Source organism: Haemaphysalis longicornis, unplaced genomic scaffold (genome assembly GCF_048455015.1).
Source record: "Haemaphysalis longicornis isolate Haplotype H1 unplaced genomic scaffold, Haemaphysalis longicornis Haplotype H1 scaffold_5, whole genome shotgun sequence".
NCBI classification, from domain to species: domain Eukaryota; kingdom Metazoa; phylum Arthropoda; class Arachnida; order Ixodida; family Ixodidae; genus Haemaphysalis; species Haemaphysalis longicornis.
Genome location: NW_027526385.1, coordinates 110693678 through 110699881, shown reverse-complemented (window position 1 = coordinate 110699881; position 6204 = coordinate 110693678). Strand labels below are relative to the sequence as shown.

At 48.5% G+C, this 6204-nt stretch overlaps 1 non-coding gene across 1 annotated transcript; it reads left to right on the top strand.

The window, feature by feature from the left end:
* Positions 1–201: 201 nt before the first annotated feature.
* Positions 202–274, top strand: Trnat-agu (transfer RNA threonine (anticodon AGU)). Its single transcript has one exon. It is a non-coding gene; the product is annotated as a tRNA-Thr (tRNA).
* Positions 275–6204: the final 5930 nt, after the last annotated feature.

The window sequence follows — 6204 nt, the reverse complement described above, 5'->3', positions numbered from 1 at the left end:
TTGGTGCCAAAGGGAGCTTAAGAGGGTTCAACGCTGGTCGACCACTCTCGACATGTCGTAGACACTCGAGTCACGGCCCGGGGGTTAAAAAGAAGGTCCCCTTCACCCCGAGTAGTCCGAGTGGCGCTGGCTACCACCCCCAAGTGCAGGAAACAAAAATACCTCAACATAAATACCCGAGAAAGTGCTGGGGAAACAGCCCCGCCGGTAGCGTAGTGGTTATCGCACCAGACCAGTATTCTGGAGGTCGTGGGTTCGGATCCCACCCGGCGGGCATTTTTTCACCACTTTCTTTTCGACTCAAAATATTCTTCATCTCTTTCTATGACCCACCACAACCTCCCCTTTGCTTTCCGAGGTTTTCTTGGCTGCCAACCCCTATTTTCTGTCTTATCTCACGGAGCCCCTCATTTACTATATATATATATATATATATATATATATATATATATATATATATATATATATATATATATATATAGTAAAAATGGGTATAGCTTCTAACAAAACTGTTTATTGGTCGACGTTTCGATCGGATGCCGATATCGGCATCCGATCGAAACGTCGACCAATAAACAGTTTTGTTAGAAGCTATACCCATTTTTTACTATTTGCTACGGCAACCAAACACAGCCCTTCTCGCAATCTATATATATATATATATCAAATCAGAATAGGAAATGAGGGGCTCGTTGAAATAAGACAGAAACAATTGTTGGCAGTCAAGAAAACCTCGGAAACCAAAGGGGAGCATGTGGTAGGTTATTGAAACAGATAAACAATTTAGAAAGAGAGAAAGAAAGTGCAGGAAAAAATGCCCGCCGCGTGGGATTCGAGCCCACGACCTCCAGAATACCGGTCTGGTGCGATAACCACTACGCTACCGGCGGGGCTATTTACCCCGCCACTTCCTGGGGTATTTATGTTAAGGTATTTTTGTTTCCTTTGCTTGGGGGTGGTAGCCAGTGCCACTCGGACTACTCGGGGTGAAGGGGACCATCTTTTTAACCCCAGGCCCGTGACTCGAGTGTCTACGACATGTCGAGAGTGGTCGACCAGCATCGAACCCTCTTAAGCTCCCTATAGCACCAAGACTACCAGAACAGGGACCCTCGCTATGCATGTAGCGAATCAGAATAGGAAATGAGGGGCTTGTCGAAATAAGACAGAAACATTTGTTGACAGTCAAGAAAACCTCGGAAAGCAAAGGGGAGCATGTGGTAGGTCATTGATACAGATAAAGATTGTGGAAAGACAGAAAGTGGAGGACAAAATGCCCGCCGGGTGGGATCTGAACTCACGACCTGCAAAATACCGGTCTGGTGCGATGACTACTACACTACTGGCGGGGCTATTTTCCCCGCCATTTTCTCGGGTATTTATGTTAAGGTATTTTTGTTTCCTGCGCTTGGGGATGGTAGCCAGCGCCATTCAGTCTACTCGCGGTAAAGGGGACATTCTTTTTAACCCCTGGTCGTGATTAGGGTGTCTACGACATGTCGAGAGTGGTCGACCAGCGTTAAACCCTTTTAAGCTCCCTATGGCACCAAGACTGCAGAACAAAGGCCCTCGCTATGCATGCAGCGAATGAGAATAGCAAATGAGGGGCTCATTGAATTTAGACAGAGATAAGGGTTGGCAGTCCAGAAAACCTCGGAAAGCCAAGAGGAGAATGTGGTAGGTCATTGAAACACAAAAAATTTAGAAAGACAGGAAGTGGACCACGTTTTCCCCTTTTGTTTTCGAGGTTTTTTTCACTGCCAACCCTTATCTCTGTCTTAATTCAACGAGCCCCTCATTTCCCATTCTGATCTGATTGTAGGGTTTCACGCGCTGACGCAACGCAGGCGATCAGGCGAGCCGTAGTGGAGGGCTCCGGAATAATTTTGACCATTTGGGGATCTTTAACGTGCGCCGAAATATCTCGTAAACAACCGGGTTTTTGCTTTTCGCGTCCATCAGAAATGCGGCTGCCGCTGCCGGGAATCGCGCCCGCGTCCTCGTGCTCAGAAGCGCAACGCCTTACCAATGAGCCACCGCGGCGGGTCATTTCCCATTCTGATTTGCTATACACACACACACACACACATATATATATATATATATATATATATATATATATATATATATATATATATATATCTATATATATATATTCCTGAGGAAGACCAGTCTCAAGTCAAAACGTTGGAAATAAAGTCTCCAAAGAGCGTACTTTTACTTTGTGCGTATTCCTTCAGCACCTAACGACTCTACATCACGACTAAATATATATATATATATATGTAGCGAATCAGAATGGGAAATGAGGGGCTCGTTGAAAATAAGACAGAAATAAGAGTTGGCAGTCAAGAAAACCTCGAAAAGCAAAGGGGAGGATGTGGGAGGTCGTTGAAACAGATAAAGAATTTGGAAAGAAAGAAAGTAGAGAAAAAATTCCTGCCAGGTGGGACTTTGTTTCTTTCCAAATTCTTTATCTGTTTCAAAGACCTCCCACATCCTCACCTTTGCTTTCCGAGGTTTTCTTGACTGCCAACTCTTATTTCTGTTTTATATATAAATATATATATATATATATATATATATATGTACAAGAGAAGAACTTCGAACAAGGTGAAAGCACGATTGTGGCCTACGTTTCAGCAAAGAGAACTTGCTTTCCTCAGGGCAATCTCTCGCCTGGCAGGCACGGTTTATATAGGGGTAGGACCCCAGGTGAAAGGAGAGGGAAAGATGGAAGGGAAATTGAGCAAGCTGATTGGTTTGGGAGTGTGTCGGGGGAGAGATTGAGGGGCCAAGAAGGTTGTCTAGTTTAAGCCGCGAAGTAGGTCACACGGAAGTCAGCTGGTGGTTGATATTCGTGGAATTTTTGGAGAGAAAGGATGAGAGGGTGTTTATTGACCCGCCGCGGGATAGGGAAAGGATCTCAGAACCGCCGGAAGCAGACCAGGTGGTGAGGGTGGGGTCCTTATCAGAAACTATCTGCAAGCCTCAGGTCAAAAGAAAAGATAGAGACGGGTAGGTCGTGCGTAGGTCGTGCTGCATGTTCGGTTATAATTCGGTGCTTTGCTATGCGTGTCTGACGTATTTTGAGTTCGACAAAAAACATTCGCTGTAGCGACGCAGCAAATCCAATGATTTGTCCCGGTTTTTTTGGCAGCGCCGGGTCCACGTCAAAAGAATGTGGCAGCTTGAAAGCCTCTGCGCATGCCCGTTCAACGTTGGCGACTGTAATTACTTGACTTGTTTCTTGAGTTTCTTAGAGGAATGCAATTGCAGCGCGCTTGTTTAGATGCTGGTACTGCTAGGTAAAATTAGTGACCAAAACGTCGGATTTGCATTGTTTAAAGCGGGGAATGCCTCTTGCGACGGAGACATCGTGGTCGAGAAGCCAGCTTTCGTCACTCTCAGCGATAGAGTCGATGTCAGGAGCAGCTTCCTCGCAGTAGACAATGATCATCAATCTTGCGCGGGGTGACAGGGTGACGTGATTGTCGGCGATCCTTACAGCAACACGGTGTTCGCAGATCAGTATCGGCGTCGTGGAGTGATCGGAGGCAAAAGCTATTCACCTTTTGTGCAGATCAATTATTGCACCGTTGTCACTCAAAAAGCTTATTCCAAGAATTACATCGCGGGAGTACTTCGGGAAAATGACGAACACAGCAGAGTACGTGGTACTGTCTATGGTGACGCCCGATGTGCACGTTCCAGTTGGTGTTACGAGATGGCCTCCTGCTGTGCGTATGTGCGGACCATCCCAATTTGTCGTAACTTTCTTCAGCTTTGAGGCGTATGACCCGCTCATTACTGAGTAGTCAGCTCCCGTGTCGATGAGTCCGACTATGTCAAAGCCGTCGATGGACAGCTGGACGTCGGACACCGCTGTTCTCGAATTTGGGGGGCGTAGGGGTGTCGAATCTCGGCTTGTGCGTGTTGGAGGTCAGGCACTATGCGTCGTCATTGTCGTCGTCTTTTCAGTGGCAGGCTGTGTCATTTAGGCTATGCGGTGCGTCATGTCGTTGTCGCCGTGTTCGGTAGTCACGTCGGGTTGGATCGGGTCGCCGGGTTGAGGCCATGTCGAGAGTGATGGTCTTCGGCGAATCGTTGCGTCGTTGGAGTGTTTTCATTTTTCCGCCATCGTGCAACTTTACCTCCAGAAGTTGCTGCTTTTAGTTTCGTCTACGTGGGTTTCGGGAACTCCCACGCGTGAAGTCTCAGTTGCTTCGACGGCTTGCCGATCGGTATGGGTAAGGTGACGGCGAAAGGTTGAAGCGAGCTGGATCTCGGTTGGTGTTGTACAGGTACTCTGCGATTTCAGAAGGGTGCTGGCCGGTTCGGGGGCGTGGAGCATCGCCGTCGACGGAGAACCCTCGCAAACCAAACCTCTTCTATGGGCAGCGACAGTAGATGTGGTCGGCCTCTCCACATTTGTAACACAGCGGACGATTATCTCGCGTACGCCACACGTCGGTCTTCCTCGTGGCGGGGGGTTGCACGACAGGTGGTCGGGTCGGCGACAGGAGATGACGGTATGGAGCCTCGGGACAATAGGGTGCAGGTGGGCGAGGTCGACGGACAGCAGCCACGTAGGCCATGGCTTGCGCTTCGCGGGGTGCTTGTGGCGTCATTGAAGTTCCCAGCGCTTGCTGCACTTCTTCCCTAATGACGTCGGTAAGGGAAGCGACCTAGGGCTGCGGTGGCGTTGGGAGAAGTTTCCGCAGCTCCTCCCTCACTACTGCGCGGACAGTATCGCATAGGCTGTGTGCCGAAATCCGCATGCTGTTGACGTAGTTCGCATTAGCCGCGCCAACAAATTTCCGCTCATACTGCTTGCCACGCATTTCTAGGGCCTTCTCATTTGGGCTGCCTTCGGCCACAAATTCGGTGTCGGTTTTGGGCGGATTGCGGACAAGTTAAGCAAGCTGTTCTTCCTTCACACCCACATTAAGAAGCGCAACTTTTTTCTTCCGCAATTCAAAGGTAAGCACGCCTGGAAAGCCTCTTCATTTCTTTGGCAAATACAACAACGCTTTCGTTAGGGTGTTGTGTCCGCTTTTGCAGCAAGACTTCGGCCGTCTCTTCTCGGGTAACCGGGGTGAACATCGCTAAAAATTGCGGTCTGAAGTCGTTCCAAGATTCCAAGGAGCTCTCATGGTTTTCAAACCTGATCCGGGCTGAATCCTCATGGTAGAAGAACTGTTGCCTTAGTATCTCCACGCCGTCCCATCGGTTAAACAGCCTCACCCCTTCGACTTGGTCCAACCAGTCTCCGGAATCTTCAGAAGGTGACCCATGGAATGATGGGGGCTCCCTGGGATGCTGAAGGACGAGGGCAAGATTGGTAGCGCTAGTCATGGTGCCTGCGTTGATCATGGTGGCGTTCCCGGCGTCTTCTTTCTTTACTTTATCCGGAAGCAGCCCAAACTCTGGCTGAAGACCTAGCTGTCGGCGGCTGACACGAGTTTCGCTTGCTTGTCTGCTTGACGAGTGCTTAGTGTGCATCTACCTCACACCTCTACCAGATGTAACGAAGCCAAAGACGACGCAGTTGTCTTCAGGGGAAACAAGTTTATTGGAGCGAACTTGTGCTCTCCTAACAAATCACAGAATAGAGAGGCGGCAAAGCACCACTGAACAAAGTGACGTGCGTAGGCGAGCGTCGTTGAATAGAATACCGCGGCGTCTGCTCTGCACGCTTTCATCTTTCAGCGCGAGTGTTTATCGAACCATGTATTTACGTCCAGAATATGGCAGATCACAGAAGATTGTTCTAGGCTGTTGGCGTTCGTTGTAAACGCTCTCCCTATCAAAAGAGCAATAGGTAACACGTGCGGTGCGGCATAGAAATAAAGAATGGAGCACGCGCTTGCTATCGCAAACAGATAACACGACCGGCGCAGCCGGGCAGTAAAAGCAAAACATAAATGAACAAACCCAATGCATGGCTCGCGGCAATATTTATAATGCGTGCGTGCGTGCGTGTGTGTCTGTGGGTGTGCGTGAATTTGTAAATCATACACACCTGGAGATCCATACCAACGACGTTTATTTACCTATGGGCAAGAAATTTGACTCCATAACAGTAAGGTATCCGGTGTTTTGCTCAGAGAATTATCATAAAGACTTAGATAACGTTCGTTACATACATTCCGGGCAAACTTGGAGACAGAAAAAGACGTCTAAAAAGGATGTGTACGCCTA